Source organism: Dendrobates tinctorius, unplaced genomic scaffold (assembly GCF_039654945.1).
Source record: "Dendrobates tinctorius isolate UK_male_01 unplaced genomic scaffold, ASM3965494v1 ptg000191l, whole genome shotgun sequence".
NCBI classification, from domain to species: Eukaryota; Metazoa; Chordata; class Amphibia; order Anura; family Dendrobatidae; genus Dendrobates; species Dendrobates tinctorius.
In genome coordinates, this window is record NW_027361858.1 from 17271232 (window position 1) to 17294674 (window position 23443).

The following is a 23443-nucleotide window of genomic DNA, read 5'->3' on the forward strand; positions in this document are numbered from 1 at the left end:
TCATACCCACCAATAAAGCCATGTCGTCCCCAACCAGGTTGGGACCAGCCTGCAACACTGGGTGGGAAAAAGTGGCCATATTGGTGGGGTTGGCTAGAGGCATTAGATTTCGGGAGGAAAGCTGCCACCTCTCCCGATATTCAAACAGCTCATATGGGGTATTGGGGGGTGTGCTTGCATCAAGCAGGATCTGAAAACATCCTCGAATACGGAGCCTCACCTTACGGGAAAGGGCACGGAGATAAAGGGCCAGGCTTCGTGAGTATGCCTCCTCCCCATCATCTGTATTCACTCTAGCCAGATAATTTAGGACCCCTGTGTCCACATTGGTCCTGGTATCTTGGGCAGGGATCTGGCACCTTCTTTGTCCTCGCCGGGATGTTCCAGCAGGCTGTGGGGAGCCCCGGATCTGGGCAGTTGGGCTGCTGCTCATGTTGCCCTGCTCCTCCAGTATCGGTGATGGTGCAGCAGCAGATGGTCCTGGTGGTGGGGTTTGGGGCGCAGGCAATGGGTTCTCCTGAGAGGATTCTTCACCCATGCTTCTTGTAGGGGGAGAAGATGGGCCAGCCACCTCATCCCCTACAGGGTCAATTATGAGCCCGTTCCTCTATCCGTAAGGTTGGAGTGAGTTCTGTTATGAAATAGAACAGAGCCGAAAATACATTAATATTTTTGGCCCTGTAAAGTATCGGTGTAATGTGGTGTGAGGTATCTACTTATGGTCTCAGATCCAGAATAGGAGCGAGGAAGGAGAGGCGGTCATAATAAATGTATTTTCGCTTGACGTAGCCCGCATCCCCACTCCTGGACCGCTGCTGACGTTCCCGCCTGTACTGATCGCGGATGCTGCGCCAGTGTTTCATCACATCTTCCACTGCAATGTGACAGGAAATATTCTCAATTTTACATATTTGATCGGTCACATTTGCTATCAGTAGTCTAGGCATGTGGCCTTCTGGGGTGTGCTTTCTACCCTGGGTGGCATATCTATTTGGGTCATCCAGGCCAGATACACAGGGTCACAATAGTTCATGTATCAAGTAACTACACTTAATAACTTGGTTGGCAAAGAGGATGAGGAGCTTGTGGCCTAGGCAAAACTATGGCAGTGTCAAACCATGTGTCACATTAAAATCTACTCGCCTCATGAGGAAAAAGTAGAAGCATAGGAAGGGGGAGGGCTGATTCTGTATGCATTTTTTGATGTGAGGTAATTTTAATCAGTTTTTGGCCTTGTACTTACTCAGTTTCTGCTGCTCCTCACGTGGCCGATCACCAAAATCATGGAACATCTGGCGACATATGCGCCTCAATGATGCCTCCTTTCTTGCCCGGTTCGCATAATGGGCATCAAGTTGATCCCAGAATTCTGGCCGCTCCTGAACCAGTACAATGAGCATCTCCACATTAAGGAAATATGGCGCCATGACGCTGCTGTGCTCCGTGGAGGCGTACTTCCTGGATGTCTGGAGCGGTTTTTGAGCTCATTTGCATGTCTAGGCTTCCTGATGATGGATTGGACCATTTCCTGTCTCCAGCAAAAAGACCTGCGTATTTCTCACAAGTCACATGTGTGGTCCGTGTGTAATCCGTATTTTTTGCGCACCCATAGACTTGCAGTGGCGTACTACGGGCGTAGTACGCTGACAATCGCAGCATGCTGCGATTGGCACGGACCGTAGAATACGGACGAGAAAGATACGGCTGTTGGGAGCAAACCCATAGAGAATAATTTGTCCGTGTGTAATGCGTGCTTTTAACGCCTCTCACTTGTCCGTATTCCTCTCTAGTGTGACCCCGGCCTTAGGCAGGAGTCACTCTTGCGAGTGTGATGTGAGAAACTTGCGTGAGTCTCTCGCATCAATACCCAGCGCTGCCGCCGGCTGCACACTCAGGTCCTGAGTCCTGGCGGCAGCTCTGGGTATTGATGCGAGAGACTCGCGCAAGTTTCTCGCATCACACGCGCAAGTGTGACCCCGGCCTTACAGCAGGATCCCACCTATGTATGTCAGCCAGGCTGAATGTTTGAACTAAATAAAATGAAATGGGGGCATTAAAATAGACCAACATTCGGATATAAAACCAGTATCGGCTTTACATAAAATATTCCTTATCTGGCACTGAGAAGGTTAACTGCGTGATATCACTAATGGAAATAGCATGTCTGATATTCATGCAGTATTTATGTGTATGGCTATGAATGCCAAAGCAGTTCTATCAGTATGATGCTTAGCTTTCATTCCCCTGGCACTGATATGTTTGTATCACTGGCGCTGCTGTGTACATCACAATGCATTCATGTCTCACTTTTCAGCTACACAAGACACATTATGACATAGGGGATTATAATTCAGCATGCTTCAGTAGATTCAACATTGTTCTTCTTTCACATAGAGTTAATAGTAAAATTAGCTATAATAATTACATCAAAAGTGACAGAACTAGATGCAGCAGGCGACTTGGCTAATTTAGCTGCAGATTCAGGCTTAAATACTAACATCAGCTAATGCCGTAATGACCATTCGTTATTTCCATTTTTTGCTAGCTACCTAATCAGCATAATATAGGATCAGAGATCCTGAGTCCAGCTATGTATCACTTAGGCTGAGTGCACACGTACTTTTTTGCCCTGCGGATTTTTCCGTGCAGAATTGAAGAAATCCGCAGGTCAAATGACCTGCATTTTTCCTGCGGATTTCTTCCTGTTTTCTTGCGGTTTTTGTGCGGTTTCCCCTGCTGATTTCCCCCTGCGGATTTGGAGAATGGAGCAGGTGGAAAACTGCACAAAAGAAGTGACATGCTGCATATTTTGAACCACAAGAAAACCGCGCGGAAAAATCTGCAGCGTCTGCACAGCGGTTTTCCAATTGACTAACATGCTACTGTACATCACAATGCGGATATGCAACGTTTCTGCGCGGTAAAATCCGCTGTGGATCCGCTGGATATCTGCATCGTGTGCACACAGCCTTTCTCGTCTACTTATTATAGTGCAGTTTTAATAAAATTACACTTTTATCAGCAGGAGATTATCACTAGAGGTCTAGTAAACCTGCTCCCATGTAGTACTCCACACACCTGAGCTCTTCATTACCCCAACTCTACCATGGATTGGCAGCTTTCTGCCTATGAACAGTGCACACAAAAATCAGTCACAGAACTGCAGCAAATAAAACAGGGATTTTATTAAAACTGCAGCAGCCAGCAAAGGAAGTGATTAATCATTGGAATCTGGCGTTTTGCTCTCAGATGGCTTAGCAAAAACCTGGTGATAGATATAATTTCTGATGGTTTCTGATATTTTTACATATTATGTATCCCTTTCACAAATGTCATGCATTAGGCTCATTTAACCCATTCGTGACATGCGCCGTAATAGTACTGCTCTGTGGGAGTTGCGTTTGCGCAAAAAGCAGTACTAGTACTGCGCAACGAATGCGTCGCCTCACGCTGAGGGCCGCAGCGATCGAGTGTGGATATCAGCTGTATGTGACAGCTGACACACTGCAGCAAAGCCCACTATCAGTGTTAGAACCAATTGTGGGCATTTAACCCCTCTGATGCCACTGTCAGTAGTGCCAGCGGCATAGAGAAGCATCGCGCAGGGAGGGGGCTCCTTGTGCGCTTCCATCAGGACAGCGCAATGCGATTGTGTTGTCCTGATGGTCTCCATGAAGACCCCTGTCTCCAAGATGGCTGCGGGGTCCTTCCGAGTCCTGCAGGGAAGATGACTTGTGAGCACCTGCTGAGAGCAGGCGCCGGTATACCACCTTCCCTGCCTGTCAGATACTGATCTGATACGCTGCTGTGCAGATTAGCGATCTGATGTTAAAGGCCGGCATCACACTAGAGAGAAATACGTATGAGTGAGAGGTGTAAAAACAACGGATTGCACACGGTCTAATGTTTCTCTATGGGGCAGCTCCCATCAGCCATATATTTCTCGTCCGTAGTTTACGGGCCGAGACAATCGCAGCATGCTGCGATTGTCATCGTATTACGGCCAAAATACGCCAATGCATGTGACAGAGTCTGGAGACGCCATGGAGAGTGATCTGCTGCCTGCAACATCCTTCAGCATGACTGGTTTGGCAGTGGGTCAGTAATGGTGTGCTCGCCAGAGGTAGCCTGACTGTCATTAAGTACCGAGATGAGATCCTCAGACTCCTTGTGAGACCATATGCTGGTGCGGTTGGCCCTGGGTTCCTCCTAATGCAGGACAATGCCAGACCTCATGTGGCTGGAGTGTGTCAGCAGTTCCTGCAAGATCAAGGCATTGAAGCTATGGACTGGCCCACCCGTTCCCCAGACCTGAATCCGATTGAGCACATCTGAGACATCATGTCTCGCTTCATCCACCAACTTCATGTTGCACCACAGACTGTCCAGGAGTTGGCGGATGCTTTAGTCCAGATTTGGGAGAAGATCCCTCATGACAACATCTGCCGACTCATCAGGAACATGCCCAGGTGTTGTAGGGAGGTCAAACAGGCATGTGGAGGCCACACACTACTGAGCATTATTTCCTTGTCTTGAGGCATTTCCACTGAAGTTGGATCAGCCTGTAATTTGATTTTCCACTTTGATTTTGAGTATCCTTCCAAATCCAGACCTCCATGGGATATTCATTTTAATTTACATTGATCATTTTTATGTTTTCTTGTTTTCAATGCCACTATGTAATGAATAAAGATTTGCAGCTGCGATATTTCATGCAATGATACAGTGCCTTGTGAAAGTATTCGGCCCCCTGGAACTTTTCAGCCTTTTCCCCACATATCATGCATCATATATAAAGATACCAAATGTAAATTTTTGGTGAAGAATCAACAACAAGTGGGACACAATTGTGAAGCTGAACGGAATTTATTGGTTATTTTAAATTTTTGTGGAAATACAAAAAATTGAAAAGTGGGGCATGCAATATTATTCGGCCCCTTTAACTTCATACTTTATTGCGTCACCTTTTGCTGCGATTACAGCTGCAAGTCACTTGGCGAATGTCTCTATCAGTTTTGTACATCGAGAGACTGAATTTTTTGCCCATTCTTCCTTGGTAAACAGCTCGAGCTCAGTGAAGTTTGATGGAGATCGTTTGTGAACAGCAGTTTTCAGCTCTTTCCACAGATTCTTGATTGGATTCAGGTCTGGACTTTGACTTGGCCATTCTAACACCTGGATACATTTATTTGTGAACCATTCCATTGTAGATTTTGCTTTATGTTTGGGATCATTGTCTTGTTGGAAGACAAATTTCCGTCCCTGTCTCAGGTCTTTTGCAGACTCCAACAGGTTTTCTTCAAGAATGGTCCTGTATTTGGCTCCATCCATCTTCTCATCAATTTTAACCATCTTCCCTGTCCCTGATGAAGAAAAGCAGGCCCAAACCATGATGCTGCCACCACCATGTTTGACAGTGAAGATGGAGTGTTCGGGGTGATGAGCAGTGTTGCCTTTACACCAAACATATCATTTGACATTGTTGCCAAAAAGTTCGATTTTGGTTTTATCTGACCAGAGCACCTTCTTCCACATGTTTGGTTTGTCTTCCAGGTGGCTTGTTGCAAACTTTAAACAACACTTTTTATGGATATCTTTGAGAAAAGGCTTTCTTCTTGCCACTCTTCCATAAAGGCCAGATTTGTGCAGTGTACGACTGATTGTTGTCCTATGGACAGACTGTCCCACCTCAGCTGTAGATCTCTGCAGTTCATCCAGAGTGATCATGGGCCTCTTGGCTGCATCTCTGATCAGTCTTCTCCTTGTTTGAGATGAAAGTTTAGAGGGATGGCCGGTTCTTGGTAGACTTGCAGTGGTATGATACTCCTTCCATTTCAATATGATCGCTTGCATAGTGCTCCTTGGGATGTTTAAAGTTTTGGAAATCATTCTGTATCCAAATCTGGCTTTAACCCCTTAAGCCCCAAGGGTGGCTTACATGTTCATGACGGGGCCAATTTTTACAATTCTGACCACTGTCCCTTTATGAGGTTATAACTCTGAAACGCTTCCATAGATCCCAGTGATTCTGACACTGTTTTCTCGTGCCATATTGTACTTCATGTTAGTGGTAAAATTTCATTCATATAACTTGCGTTTATTTGTGAAAAAATGGAAATTTGGCAAAAATTTTTCAATTTTCCAAATTTGAATTTTTATGCCCTTAAATCACAGAGATACGGCACACAAAAAACTTAATAAGTAACATTTTCCACATGTTTACTTTACATCAGCACAATTTTGGAACCAAAATTTTTTTTTGTTAGGAAGTTATAAGGGTTAAAAATTGACCAGCGATTTCTCATTTTTGCAACACCATTTTATTTTTACGGACCACATCACATTTGAAGCCACTTTGAGGGGTCTATATGATAGAAAATACCCAAAAGTGACACCATTCTAAAAACTGCACCCCTTAAGGTGCTCAAAACCACACTCAAGAAGTTTATTAACCCTTTAGGTGCATCACAGGAATTTTTTTTTTTTGAATATTTAAAAAAAAAATGAACATTTAACTTTTTTCACAAAAAAAATACTTCAGGTTCAATTTTTTTTATTTTACCAAGGGTAACAGGAGAAATTGGACTGCAAAAGTTATTGTGCAATTTGTCCTGAGTATGCTGATACCTGATATGTGGGGGGGAACCACTGTTTCGGCGCATGGCAGACCTCAGAAGGGAAGGAGCGCCGTTTGACTTTTTCAATGCAAAATTGGCTGGAATTCAGATCGGACGCCATGTCGCGTTTGGAGAGCCCCTGATGTACCTAAACAGTGGAAACCCCCCACAAGTGACCCCATTTTGGAAACTAAACCCCCCAAGGAACTTATCTAGATATGTGGTGAGAACTTTGAACCCACAAGGGCTTCACAGAAGTTTATAACGTACAGCGGTACAATTAAAAAATCATATTTTTTCCTCAAAAATGATCTTTTCACCCCCAATTTTTATTTTTTCAAGGGTAACAGGACCCTAAAAGTTATTGTGCAATTTGTCCTGAGTACGCTGATACCCGATATGTGGGTGTAAATGACTATTTGGGTGCATGGCAGAGCTCGGAAGTGAAGCAGCGCCATTTGACGTTTTTGGCTGGAATTGAGATCGGACACCATGTCGCGATTGGAAAACCCCTGATGTACCAAAACAGTAGAAACACCCCACAAATGACACCATTTTAGAAACTAGACCCCCCAAGGAACTTATCTAGATGTGTGGTGAGAACTTTGAACCCCCAAGGGCATCACAGAAGTTTATAACATACAGCCGTACAATTAAAAAAATCATATTTTCTCCACAAAAAATGATCTTTTCACCCTCAATTCTTATTTTTCCAAGGGTAACAGGACCCTAAAAGATATTGTGCAATTTGTCCTGAGTGCGCTGATACCCCACATGTGGGGGTAAACCACTATTTGGGCGCATGGCAGAGCTCGGAAGGGAAGCAGCGCCATTTGACGTTTTTGGCTGGAATTGAGATCGAACACCATGTCGCGTTTGGAAAGCCCCTGATGTACCAAAACAGTAGAAACCCCCAACAAATGACACCATTTTGGAAACTAGACCCCCCAAGGAACTTATCTAGATGTGTGGTGAGCACTTTTAACCCCCCAGTGCTTCACAAAAGTTTATAACGCCCGGGCGTGAAAATAAAAAAATCGTATTTTTTCCACAAACATGATCTTTTAGTCACCAATTTTTTTTTTCCCAAGGGTACAAGGAGAAATTGGACCACAAAATTTGTTGTCCAATTTGTCCTGAGTACGCTGACACCCCATATGTGGGAGAAAACTACTGTATGGGCACACGTCGGGGCTCGGAAGGGAAGTAGTGACATTTTGGAATGCATACTTTGATGGAATGGTCTGCGGGTGTCATGTTGCTTTTGGAGAGCCCCTAATGTACCTAAACAGTGGAAACCCCCCACAAATGACCCCATTTTGGAAACTAGATCCCCTAAGGAACTTATCTAGATGTGTGGCTAGCACTTTGAACCTCCAAGGGCTTCACAGAAGTTTATAATGCCCAGGCATGAAAATAAAAAAATCGTATTTTTTCCACAAACATGATAAATTAGTCTCCAATTTTTTTATTTTCCCAAGGGTAACAGGAGAAATTGGACCCCGAAAGTGGTTGTCCAATTTGTCCTGAGTATGCTGATACCATATATGTGGGAGAAAACTACTGTATGGGCACACGTCAGGGCTCGGAAGGGAAGTAGTGACGTTTTGGAATGCAGAGTTTGTTGGATTGGTCTGCGGGTGTCATGTGCGTTTGGAGAGCCCCTGATGTACCTAAACTATTGAAACTCCCCACAAGTGACCCCATTTTGGAAACTAGACCCCCCACGGAACTTATCTAGATGTGTGGTGAGCACTTTGAACCCCCAAGTGCTTCACAGAAGTTTATAACGCCTGGGCGTGAAAATAAAAAAATCATTTTTTTCCACAAAAATGATATTTTTGCCCCCAATTTTTTACTTTCCTAAGGGTAACAGGAGAAATTGGACTCCAAAAGTTGTTTTGCAATTTGTCCTGAGTATGCTGATACCCTATATGTGGGGGCAAAACACTGTTTGGGCGCATGGCAGAGCTTGGAAGGGAAGGAGCACCATTTGACTTTTTCAACGCAGAATTGGCTGGAATTGAGATCAGACGCCATGTTGCATTTGGAGAGCACCTGATGTGCCCAAACAGTGGAAACCCCCAATTATAACTCCAACCCTAACCCCAACACACCCCTAACCCTAGCCCTAACCCTAGCCCTAACCCTAGCCCTAACCCTAATGGGAAAATGGAAATAAATAAATACATTTTTTCATTTTATCATTTTTCCCTAACTAAGGGGGTGATAACGGGGGGGGGGGGTTTGATTTACTATTTATGGCGGTTTTTATGTTTGGCGGCTGTCACACGCTAAAAGACGCTTTTTATTGTAAAAATAGTTTTTGCATCACCACATATTGAGAGCTATAATTTTTCCGTATTTTGACCCACCGAGTCATGTTAGGTCTTATTTTTTGCGGGACGAGTTGACGTTTTTATTGGTACCATTTTCGGGCACGTGACATTTTTTGATCGCTTTTTATTCCGATTTTTGGGACGCAGAATGAACAAAAACCAGCGTTTCATGAATTTCTTTTGGGGGGATGCGTTTACACCGTTCCGCGTGCGATAAAATTGATAAAGCGGTTTTATTCTTTGGGTCGGTATGGTTACAGCGATACCTCATTTAGGTCTTTTTTTATGTTTTGTTGGTTTTATACAATGAAAACTATTTTATATAAAAAGTAATTGTTTTTGCATCGCTTTATTCTGCGAGCTATAACTTTTTTATTTTTTTGCTGATGATGCTGTATGGCGGCTCGTTTTTTGCAGGACAAGCTGACATTTTTCAGTGGTACCATGGATATTTATATGCGTCTTTTTGATCGCGCGTTATTGCACTTTTTGTTTGGTGGTATGATAATAAATCATTATTTTTTGCTTCATTTTTTATTTTTATTTTTTAAGAGGTTCGTTAAAGGAGTTAACTAATGGGACAGTTTTATAGGGCGGGTCAGTACGGGCGCGGTGATACCAAGTGTACTTTTATTGTTTTCTTTTTTTTTTTTTTCAAAAAATGAATTTATTGGGAATATTTTTTTTTTTTATTAATTTATTTAGCGATTTTTTAAAATTATTTTTACACTTTTTTTTTACTTTATTACATTGTCCCAGGTGGGACATCACTGTCCTGTGACAGATCGCTGATCTGTCACAGGCACTGATGCAGACTTCCTCATGCCTGCGCTTTGCAGGCAGTGAGGAAGTCAGCTCCCTACAGTCCCCTGAAGGTCCCCGTCGCCATCTTGGATCCGGGGGCCTGTAGGGAAAGAGCCCCCCCACAGCAGCGCTGCACATTGCGCTGCCGTGGGGGGCTCAGGGAAGCATGGAGGGAGCCCCCTCCCTGCCGATGCTTCCCTTTAACCCCCGGTACATCGCGATCGTGTTTTTGATCGCGGGGTACAAGGGGTTAACTTGTCGGGGGCGGTCCATGACCACCCCTGACACATTGTGCCGGGTGTCAGCTGTGATAATCAGCTGACACCCGGCCGCGATCAGCGGTGCTCACCAAGTGAGCGCCGCTGATCGCTATGACGTACTATCCCGTCCCTGGGAATTAAGTCCCAGGTCACATGGACGGGATAGTACGTCTGATGGCAGAAAGGGGTAAAACTTCTCCACAACAGTATCACGGACCTGTCTGTTGTGTTCCTTGGTCTTCATGATGCTCTCTGTGCATCAAACAGAACCCTGAGACTATCACAGAGCAGGTGCATTTATACGGAGACTTGATTACACACAGGTGGATTATATTTATCATCATTAGTCATTTAGGACAACATTAGATCATTCAGAGATCCACAATAAACTTCTGGAGTGAGTTTGCTGCACTGAAAGTAAAGGGGCGGAATAATATTGCACGCCCCACTTTTCAGTATTTGAATTTCCACAAAAATTTAAAATAACCAATAAATTTCATTCAACTTCACAATTGTGTCCCACTTGTTGATTCTTCACCAAAAATTTACATTTGGTATCTTTATGTTTGAAGCATGATCTGTGGGAAAAGGTTGAAAAGTTCCAGGGGGCCGAATACTTTGGCAAGGCACTGTACCTACGATATGGGTATCTTAGTGTTCCCTTTATTTTTTCGAGCATTGTGTATATACATTATATATTGTAAGGATGTGACTCACTCAAGTACAGCGGGAGACAGGTTCTTCCCAAAGTTCATGAGGTTTATTTGCTCCATAAACCATAAATCTGCATATCACCAAAATAGCCTCTAGCTTAGGCAAAAGAACATAAACGTCCGTGGCTTCAGACTCGGACCGAGAGTCTCAGCACATGCTGAGAGGTGTAGTCCTCCCCATATACAACTAATATACCCAGGCCAGGGCAATGTCCAGAGCAGCGCTCCATCTGCAGCCGCAGACACAGGAAGGCTTCTCCTTCCTTAGAACACAGACCACTTTCTGTAGGGTCCCACCTGGACACAGGGAAGTCTGTCCACACTCTGACAGACTCCCTCTCACTCTCTCACATGTGCCAAACACCTCAATTACATAGCCCTGTAACCACACCCACAGGTGATCACATGGCTATGACATCACTAAAGGTTCTATTGCACAGACACACACAGGCTTCCCTGACACAGTGTAACAGAAATATCAGCAGTACCTCTGCTGATCAATACACCCTGGAGCCTGCATCCCAAGGCCACCCACCTTGAGACCCATAATGGTCATTTAGGACCCTGCTCCTGTTACCACACTGAATGTGCCTGTACACCCGTCCTGGGACACCCACACAGCACCCCCTAGCTGACATAGTGGTCACTACACCACAATATACGCATATATATATATATATATATATATATATATATATATATATATATATATATATATATATACACATGTCATTGAGACACACATGTATATACTGTATATATATATATATATATATATATATATATACAGTATATATTTATATATATATCTAATATATAAAGCTCAAAGTGTGTATGTATGTATGTATATATGTGTGTATGTGTGTGTATGTCCGGGTTTGGCATCCGCACCGTCGCAGCTACAGCCACAAAATTTGGCACAGTCACACGTCTGGACCCCGAAAGCGTCCTGAGCTATGTTGTGAGGCGAAATTTTAACCCCGCGCGTTCCTATTCACCAAACAATTTTGCCCCTATCTACATACCGGAGAAAAAGTGTGTGCGTGTCAAACCCCACCCCTCATTATACTGTCATAATGCCCCTATCTACATAATGGGGAAACAGTGTGTGCGTATCAAGCCCTGCCCCTCATTATGATGTCACAATGGTTGACTATGAGATGGAGAACGTGTGATGGGTATATGGGCACTGGACTATGGGATGGAGGATATGTATGATTGGTACACTGTGTTCCAAATTATTATGCAAATGATTTTTTTCTATGATTTTCCTAAATAGTTGGTACAAATGACAGTCAGTCTAATAAAAGTCATCACCCGTTAGAGTATACATCAAATTTTATTGAAGAAACCTCCCAATGATAACAGTCAATTACTCAGAGGTATTCTTTGCAGCATGAGATGGTTCATTATCATGTATGAAGATGATTTTGCTCCTGAAGGCACGTTTCTGCCTTTTATACCATGTAAGACAGCTGTCAGTCAGAAACTCTATATACTTTGCAGAGGTCATTTTCACACCTTCAGGAACCTTAAAGAGCTCTACCAGCTGTTTCCCCATGATTCCGGCCCAAAACATGACTCCCCCACCTCCTTGCTGATGTCGCAGCCTTGCTGGGACATGGTGGCCATCCACCAACCATCCACTACTCCATCCATCTGGACCATCCAGGGTTGCTCGACACTCATCAGTAAACAAGACTGTATGAAAATTAGTCTTCATGTAAGTCTGGGCCCACTGCTACCATATCTGCTTGTGAACACTGTTTTGGGGTGGCTGAATAGTAGGTTTATGCACCACAGCAAGCCTTTGAAGGATCCTACACCTTGAGTTTCGAGGGACTCCAGAGGCACCAGCAGCTTTAAATATCTGTTTGCTGGTTTGTAATGGCTTTTTAGCAGCCGCTCTTTTAATCCGATGAATTTGCCTGGCAGAAACCTTCCTCATTCTGCCTTTATCAGCACAAACATGTCTGTGCTCAGAATCAACCACAAATCTCTTAACAGTACGATGATCACGTTTAAATTTTTGGGAAATATCTAATGTTTTCATCTCTTGACCAAGGCATTGCACTATTTGATGCTTTTCAGCAGCAGGGAGATCCTTTTTCTTTCCTAAATTCCTTGAAACCTGTGCCCTGCTTAATAATGTGGAACATCATTCTTAAGTAGTTTTCCTTTAATTGGGCTCACCTGGTAAACTAATTATCACAGGCATTTGAATTTGATTTCAGTGATCCAAAGAGCCCTGATACACAATACCATCTATGAGTTTATTTGAAAAACAAAAAATTACATCTTTATGACACTTAAATCCAATTTGCATAATAATTTGGAACACAGTGTATATGGGCACGGGACTATGGGATGGAGGATGTGTGATGGGTATATGGGCACAGGACTATGGGATGGAGGATATGTATGATGGGTATATGGGCACGGGACTATGGGATGGAGGATATGTATGATGGGTATATGGGCACGGGACTATGGGATGGAGGATATGTATGATGGATATATGGGCATGGGCCTATGGGATGGTGATTATGTATGATGGGTATATGGGCACGGGACTATGGGATGGAGGATAATTATAATTTGTTATAACTAACCACAGTTAGTTATTATGCCCGGGCAGCACCGGGCTCTTCAGCTAGTCTAATATATAAAGCTCAAGTGTGTGTATGTATGTGTGTGTGTATGTCCGGGATTGGCATCCGCACCGTCGCAGCTACAGCCACAAAATTTGGCACAGTCACACGTCTGGACCCCGAGAGCGTCCTAAGTTATGTTGTGAGGCGAAATTTTAACCCCGCGCGTTCCAATTCACCAAACAATTTTGCCCCTATCTACATACTGGGGAAAAAGTGTGTGTGTATCAAGCCCCACCCCTCATTATGATGTCATAATGGTTGCCATGGCGACGCTGATGTCATCATAGGTTGCAAGCCCCACCACTCATTATGATGACATAATGGTTGACTTTGGGATGGAGGATGTGTGATGGGTATATGGGCACGGGACTATGGGATGGAGGATATGTATGATGGGTATATGGGCACGGGACTATGGGATGGAGGATATGTATGATGGGTATATGGGCATGGGACTATGAGATGAAGGCTGTATGATGGGTATATGGGCACTCAACTATGGGATGGTGGATATGTATGATGGGTATATAGGCATGGGACTATGGGATGGAAGATGTGTGATGAGTATATGGGCATGGGACTATAGGATGGAGGATGTGTGATGGGTATATGGGCACTCGACTATGGGATGGAGGAGGATATGTACGATGGGTATATGGGCACGGGCCTATGGGATCGTGGATATGTATGATGGGTATATGGGCACGAAACTAAGGGATGGAGGATAATTATAATTTACTATAACCAACCACAGTTAGTTACTATGCCCTGGCAGCGCCAGGCTCTTCAGCTAGTATATATATATATATATTTACATTTCATAGAGTTCTTCATAGTAGAATAGCCGCTAAATTAATTGCCGGCTTCTGTAAAATCAATACAAAACCCGACATGAAATGACACATGGTTTACATACAATAAACCATTTAATTTCACTTAGTTTTTTATATGTCTTTGACTAATAATTAGATTATGATTTGTGTGTAAAGTTTGGGACATCTAGGTGTTAAATTAAGGGGTTAATTCGTTGAAAAAAAATGTGTGGGCTCCTGCGATAAAATCGCAACCAGAGAGGGAAAGCCAGTGAATGAGGGCAGATATTAATAGCCATTGTTTTTGCCCCCCCAGCTACAAAAATCTGCCCCCAGACACCCCAGAAAAGGCACATCTATAAGATGGAATTTTGGAACACAAATTTGGCTGCAGTACCGCTTAGCCACACGGCAAGACTCTGGAGAGATGAAGTGTTATTTGCCTCTTAGAGCACCAATTATCCTAGAATAGTTTGCGGACACCATCTATGGAGCCCCTAAATGCTAGGAAGCAGAATTCCCCCTCAAGTGACCCTATTTGGAAATTATATCCCTTTGGGAATTTATCTACAGGTGTAGTGATGATTTTGACTCCATGGGTGTTTTCCAGAAGCAAGCATTATTAGATGTTCCTAAGTGAAAATTGCCAGCTGCCATTGTAGTGACCAGTGCGCTATAGTGACCAGCATATTATACCCAGCTCATGCTTCTGGAAACACGAATCCCGTAAATTAAGCGGGATCTCATCACTACAGAAATGCCAAACATTTGGGCTCTAAATCTGGTTTAGACACACTGGGGCTCAGATGGATGAAGGGACAATTGAATTTGGCAGCACAAAATTTGCTGAATTTCTTTTGAGGGACAAGAAGCCATTTGCTTTTCCAGAACCTTTGTGCTACCAGTAATGTGGAAGCCCCGTATATTTTCATTAGCAGATGACGGACTTGAGTGCAATCTTGTTTTTTGTGTGTATTGAGTTGAAGCTTTTATTGGGAATATTTTACATAATGTTTTGGATCACATTTGTCCTGCACTCTACACTGAGCGCTTACATCTGGGATTCAGATAAAATCCCCGAGGGATGCATTCACTATAATGAGGCAGCAGAGTTACTTTGGACTCTTTTGGGCTTCTATTCAGTATTGTATTTCCTTTCAGAAGTGCACAAAACTGTGGTTGACCGCGGTTTTAGGCCTCTTTCACACATCAGTATTTTTGATCAGTATTTAATCAATATTTGTATGCCAAAACCAGGAGAAACAAAGAACAGACATCAGTCTTTCAATTATATTTTTTTCTTGGTAAGTTCCATTCCTGGCTTTGGCATACAAACACTGAAGAAAAATACTGACCAAATACTGACGTGTGAATGAGCCTTTATACACTGCCAGATCACAGGTCCATAGTGACTCCATCTGCCATTTGGAATCATTCGCCAGGTGTTCCAACTGAATCACGTATTTCAGAGAATTACACGGAAACCCCGGTGTAAGCACTCAGCGTAGAGCACAAGATACAGTTGTGGCCAAAAGTATTGACACCACTGCAATTCTGTCAGATAATACTCAGTTTCTTCCTGAAAATGATTGCAAACACAAATTCTATGGTATTATTATCTTCATTTAATTTGTCTTGAATGAAAAAACACAAAAAGAATTGTCCTAAAGCCAAATTGGATATAATTCCACACCAAACATAAAAAAGAGGGTGGACAAAAGTATTGGCACTGTTTGAAAAATCATGTGATGCTTCTCTAATTTGTGTAATTATCAGCACCTGTAACTTACCTGTGGCACCTAACAGGTGTTGGCAATAACTAAATCACACTTGCAGCAAGTTGACATGGATTAAAGTTGACTCAACCTCTGTCCTGTGTCCTTGTGTGTACCACATTGAGCATGGAGAAAAGAAAGAAGACCAAAGAACTGTCTGAGGACTTGAGAAACCAAATTGTGAGGAAGCATGAGCAATCTCAAGGCTACAAGTCCATCTCCAAAGACCTGAATGTTCCTGTGTCTACCGTGCGCAGTGTCATCAAGAAGTTTAAAGCCCATGGCACTGTGGCTAACCTCCCTAGATGTGGACGGAAAAGAAAAATTGACAAGAGATTTCAACGCAAGATTGTGCGTATGTTGGATAAAGAACCTCGACTAACATCCAAACAAGTTCAAGCTGCCCTGCAGTCCGAGGGTACAACAGTGTCAACCCGTACTATCCGTCGGCGTCTGAATGAAAAGGGACTGTATGGTAGGAGACCCAGGAAGACCCCACTTCTTACCCCGAGACATAAAAAAGCCAGGCTGGAGTTGGCCAAAACTTACCTGATAAAGCCTAAAACGTTTTGGAAGAATGTTCTCTGGTCAGATGAGACAAAAATAGAGCTTTTTGAGCAAAGGCATCAACATAGAATTTACAGGAGAAAAAAAGAGGCATTCAAAGAAAAGAACACGGTCCCTACAGTCAAACATGGCGGAGGTTCCCTGATGTTTTGGGGTTGCTTTGCTGCCTCTGGCACTGGACTGCTTGACCGTGTGCATGGCATTATGAAGTCTGAAGACTACCAACAAATTTTGCAGCATAATGTAGGACCCAGTGTGAGAAAGCTGGGTCTCTCTCAGAGGTCATGGGTCTTCCTGCAGGACAATGACCCAAAACACACTTCAAAAAGCACTAGAAAATGGTTTGAGAGAAAGCACTGGAGACTTCTAAGGTGGCCAGCAATGAGTCCAGACCTGAATCCCATAGAACACCTGTGGAGAGATCTAAAATGGTAGTTTGGAGAAGGCACCCTTCAAATATCAGGGACCTGGAGCAGTTTGCCAAAGAAGAATGGTCTAAAATTCCAGTAGAGCATTGTAAGAAATTCATTGATGGTTAGTGGAAGCGGTTGTTCGCAGTTATTTTGGCTAAAGGTTGTGCAACCAAGTATTAGGCTGAGGGTGCCAATACTTTTGTCTGGCCCATTTTTGGAGTTTTGTGTGAAATGATCAATGTTTTGCTTTTTGCTTCATTCTCCTTTGTGTTTTTTCATTTAAGACAAATTAAATGAAGATAATAATACCAAAGAATTTGTGTTTTCAATCATTTTCAGGAAGAAACTGAGTATTATCTGACAGAATTGCAGGGGTGTCAATACTTTTGGCCACAACTGTAAATGTGAGCCGAGCCTTACTGCGATCTTTGAGTGGCAGAATGAAAAAATCAACACTAGGTGAAGAATTAGTTTTATTTATTTTTTACGTGCGTTAGGTTGGTGCAGATTTGCACTTGTTTTTACCGTATTTTTCAGACTATAAGACACACCCTAAGTTTTCAGAAGGAAAATAGGGAAAAAAAATGAATGCGTCACATGGCGGTCCATTTTAAATGCTGAATTCAGCTTACCGGGGGGGATCGTCAGCGTTCATGGAGCGGAGTCACATGGGGTGTTCAGTGGTCCGGTGATGATATGACTCCCACCCCAGACTGATGCGGCAGATTCAGCGGTGCTCAGTGGTGCGGGGTTTGCTGCCAGCATTTTGTGAAAGCCAGGAGGCAACGCACATCCATTGCTGCGATGTGGTAGCCCCTGTGAAATCCCATCCCAGGCTTGTGTGGCAGGTTCGGTGGTGCTTAGTGGTGCAGGAGCTCTGCTGACATTTTGTGAAAGCCTGGAGCTACCGCACTTCTATTGCCTCAATGCTGAAGCCTCCAGGAAAATGGCTGCCTGAGGCGACGCATGCGTAGATTGAGAACTCGGCACCGAGATCTCATTGCCAAAATCTCAATCTGCGCATGCTCTGCATCTGATGGCCATTATCCCAGAAGCCACAGCATTAATGCAATGGAAATGCGGGGGGTCAAGGCTTTCACAATGTGTCGACGGAGTCCCAGCACCCCCAAATGCTAACGCACCAGCCTGGGATGGGTGTGAGATCATCGGACCACCACAGAATCACCCGATTCCTACTGTCGTCACATTACTTGTAAGTACTGTACATTCTGACTATAAGATGCACCCTCATTTTCCCCAAAACATTTTGGGGAAAAAGTGCGTCTTTTAGTCTGAAAAATACAGTATGTTTGGCTGCTGTCACACATTAAAAGACACTTTTTATTGCAAAAAAAAGTTTTTGCATCTCTATATTTAGACAGCTATAACTTTTACATATTTCAGCCGACAGCGTCCTGTGATGGCTTGGTTTTAGCAGGACGAGTTGATGTTTTTATTGGTACCATTTTTGGGCACATGCCTTTTTAATCACTTTCTATTCTGATTTTTGGGAGGTAGCATGAACAAAAAACAGCACTTCAGAAATTATTATTATTTTTTTAATATAATTTTAATATAATTCCACGTGTGGTAAAATTGAGTAGCCTAATTCTTTGAGTCAGTATGATTACAGAGATACCTGAGAGTTTTTTTATTTTTCCGCTGATGGAGCTTCACTTGTTATTTGCAGGACAAAATGATGTTTTCAGCAGTACCATTTTTATTTATATTTGTCTTTTTGATCGCGTTTTATTGCAATTTTTTTGTTCAGCAATATGATGATGAAGCATTGTTTTTTTGCCTCATTTTTATTTATTCTTTATGGTGTTCACTAATGGGGTTAACTAGTGCCACAGTTTTATAGGTCGAGTCAGTCCGGACAAGGCGATACCAAATGTGTACTTTTTTTTTACTTAATTAAGTGTATTTATTGGATTAATATTTTTTCGTTGTTTTGTTCTTCATTTTTTAAATATTTTTAAACTTTTTGATAAATACTGATAGATTGCTGATTTGATACTCTGCAATACTTCTGCACTGCAGGACATAGGAGTAGCATCTGACAGGCAGAGGAGGAGGCATGTCCTCTCCTGCTCTTATTAGGTGCTCACAAGCCACCTTCCTTGCAGGACCCTGAAGGATCCCGGGGCCATCTTGCGGCTGGGAGTCACCATGGAGACCATCAGCACAACGCAAGCTCACTCTCTGTGTGATGCTTCTCGATGTCGCTGTCACAATTGACAATGGTAGCAGAGGGGTTAAACATCTGCGATCAATGCTACCACTGATCATGGGAGTTGCTGCAGGGTGTCAGTCTCACACAGAGCTGCCACCTGCACCCGATCGCAGCGGCGCTCAGAGTGGGCCTGCACGATCGCAGTATCATTCATGTACTGTGGTTTGACGGAACACAGTTCCTGTAGTGCCTTACATGTTTGATGCATGATGAAAAGGGGTTAAGAAGCTATTTGGCCCCAATCAGCTCCAAAACCATCCAAGGCCGATACCCCAGGGTGTCAGCTGCCATGTACAGTCATTGCCAAAACTGACACCCTTGAATTTCTTCCAGAAAATGAAGTGTTTCTGCAAGAAAGAGAGATCTTGATGTTCCTTTGTCCACAGTGAGCAATGTAAGCCAAAAGTTTTCATCCCATGGTATTGTAGCTAATTTCCCTGGACATGTAAGGCAGGGAAAAATTCATACACAAAAATTCCCATATATGCCAAATAATAAACAGGAAAAAGGAAGAGATCCCAATATAAAGTCACAATGTTTATTTAGTCAATAATGTTAAAATACAAAATGTAAAAAAAGCAAAAATTCTGCCCAAGGGACACTGAGCTCCTTGGAGTAACTGCAACATATTAATACCTAATCCAAATAAGTAGAAAAAGGACTTATACAATAAATATCTACAGGTCAGTTTCTATTGAGACATATCAAGTATACTATGGGCATAATAGTCCAAATGATTAATATTCTGAGTGAATAACCCGTGATGGAAACAAATACCAGAGATATCACCCCCTGTAACATACATAGAGGTGATGCTGCAAAGTAGCTTGAATCATATAAAATATAACTGAAAGTCCCCACCATAAGGTAAGCCGTGACAAATCCTCGTCAATACACACCAGATAGCAATAGATGACCGCAATACCAAAAAAAGTGTCTCATAATAAAAAATGCATATTACCTATCAAAGATGGTGTGTTCGCTCGGCGCCCCCTCACCCCGTTTCGCCACCTGCTTCTTCCGGGGGCGCCTTAGAGTCCTGCTGCCAGAGATAGGCAAAATACTATACAGGAATACTCAAAGTCAGACAAACCGGGTCATACACAGAGATAACAGTAAAGTACCAGGGATGAGACAGAACGGATAGTCGGGGACAGGCAGTGGTCAAAGCCAAACAGACATAGAAGTTACCAAGCAGAATCCAACAAGCAGTATCCAGAGAAGAGGCCGAGTCGTACACCAAGTTATCAGGCAAACAAGAACACAGCACAAACACACTCAGGGGTCAACACACTCTGCCAAGGGCAAAAGTATAACTGACGGGGATAGGAGCTTCCTGAGGCCCAGAACAAGTGAAAGGCCACAATAATGAGCCCCTGGTGTGCAGGTAAGCCTGCACTGGGATCATAACCTTTAACCCCAGAAGTGCCAGTCATCAGCACTGGTTCCAGACATTAACCCCACATGTGAGAGTCAAACCCGCACTGAGATCATGACAGTACCCCCCTCTCAATGGGGGGCCTCTGGACCCCCAGGCTTGCCTGGGTACTTAGCATGGAAAGCCCGCACCAGGCGATCAGCAGGCATCAACCGGGCCGGCACCCAGGACCTGTCTTCCGGTCCATACCCCTTCCAATGAACCAGGTACTGTACCGACCGCTGTACCAATCTGGAATCTACGATATGACCCACCTCGTACTCCACCTGCCCCTCGACCAAAACTGGAGGAGCAGCGGACTCGGAGTCTCCCCGGACTGCTTCAAAAGGTTTCAGTAGAGATTTATGGAAGACGTTAGGGATCTTGAAAGAAGGTGGAAGGCACAGTCTATATGCCACTGGATTGATTTTTTCCACAATCTTGTATGGGCCAATGAATTTGATCCCCAACTTGGCTGAAGGAACCTTCAACTTAATGTTTCGCGTGGAGAGTCAAACCTTCTCTCCACCCTGAAACGTGGGGCCTGGTGTTCGTTTCCTGTCCGCAAAAAACTTATACCTGCCCTGAGACCTAGATATTTTGTGCTGGACTTCTGCCCACATATTTTTTAATCGCTGAACAGAGTCCTCAGCCCCGGGACACCCCGAGTCCAGACGAGAAAACTCACCAAAATGAGGACTGAACACATAATTGATCAAGAAAGGAGTCATACCCGTGGATTGACTCACCCAACTATTGAAGGCAAATTCAACCAACGGCAGTGCATCGCACCAGTCATTCTGTCTAGCAGAAGTTAGACACCTGAGGATCTGTTCCAGGGACTGATTAGTGCGTTCCATCTGACCATTGCTCTCAGGATGGTATGCAGACAAAAAGGACAGAGACATCCCTAATTTTTTGCAGAAAGCATGCCAAAACTTAGCCACAAACTGCACACCACGATCAGACACCACATTCAGGGGTACCCCAAGCAGCCAGATCACATGCTGCACAAACAATTTGGATAAAGTCTCAGCTGAAGGTAGTGCGGATAGGGGTACAAAATTAGCCTTCTTAGAAAATCTGTCCACCACTACCCATACCACCGTATTACCCTTAGACGGAGGGAGATTGGTAACAAAACCCATGGACAAGTGAGTCCATGGTCTTTCGGGCACTGCCAAGGGCATCAGCTCCCCTGCCGGCCGGCTATGAGAGCTTTTAGAATGAGCGCAGACCCCACAACCAGAAATGAATTTTTTAATGTCCGAACCAAGGGTAGGCCACCAAAAGATCCTAGCCACCACCAGACGCGTGGCTGAAATACCAGGGTGAGCACTCAGCTTGGATTCATGGAACTCCTGCAAGAGATTCAGGCGAAGTTGCTCTGGGACAAACAACTTACCCCCAACTTGGCCGCCAGAGCCAGCAACTGGGCCCCCTGAATCTCCAGTTCCAATTCAGACGAGACCCCTCCTAACACATCCCTAGGGTGAAGAATGGAGGACGGTGGCTCAGGGGGGAGCCACTGGCTGAAAACTGCGCGATAAGGCGTCAGCCTTGACATTCTTAGACCCTGGACGAAATGTAATCGTAAACTGAAAACAGGAAAAAAAAGTGACCAACGGGCCTGTCTGGGCATTAGTCTTTTAGTAGACTCAATGTATGACAAATTTTTGTGATCGGTGATCACAGTAACCGGGTGACTGGCCCCCTCCAAAAAGTGCCTTCATTCTTCAAACGCCAATTTGACCACAAGAAGCTTTCTATTGCCTACGTTGTAATTTCTTTCCGCAGCAGAGAACTTCTTGGAAAAGAAAGCACATGGCCTGAGGTTGGTTAGAGTGGCAGGCCCTTGGGACTACACTGCCCTCACCCCCACCTCGGAGGCGTCCACTTCCACGACGAATGGTTTGGACGGATCTGGCTGCACTAACACGGGAGCAGACACAAAGCATCTTTTCAGGGTCGCAAAGGCCTCTTTTGCGAGCGAGGACCAGTTTTTCACATCTGCACCTTTACATGTAAGATCTGTGAGGGGTTTGACCACCTGTAAAACCCCCGAATAAATTTGCGGTAATAATTGGCGAACCCCAAGAAGTGTTGAAGACTCTTAAGGTCTCGGGGTTGCACCCAATCCGCAATGGCCTGCACCTTCTTGGGGTCCATGCGAAAACCCTCACAGGACACAATTAATCCCAAAAAAGACAATTCTTGAACAAAAAACGCACATTTCTCCAATTTGGCATACAGGTGATTTTCCCTCAGTCTTTGAAGAACAGTTCGTACATGATTCTGATGAGACTGACTGTCGGGAGAGTATATCAGAATATTGTCTAAGTAAATGACAACAAAACGACCAATGAGATCCGAGAACACCACGTTGATGAAATTCTGAAATATGGCGGGGGCATTGGTTAGACCAAACGGCATGACTAAATTTTCAAACAGTCCCTCAGTTGTGAGGAACGCGGTTTTCCATTCATCCCCCCCGGACCCTTATCAAATTATATGCCCCCCGAAGATCCAGTTTGGAGAACCATTTAGCCCCTGAAAGTTGGTTACACAAATCGGGAATCAACGGAAGTGGGTACGTATTTCATACAGTAATCTTATTGAGCTCATGAAAATCGAGGCAGGGACGTAAACTGCCATCTTTTTCTTCGCAAAAATACCCTGCCGCCACAGGTGAGACTGAGGGACGTATGTGTCCTTTTCGAAGACTCTCAGCAATGTAAGCAATGTAATCTTTCATGGCCAAGCGCTCAGGGCCAGATAAATTAAACTAACGGGCTTTAGGTAATTTAGCCCCCGGGACTAACTCGGTAGCGCAGTC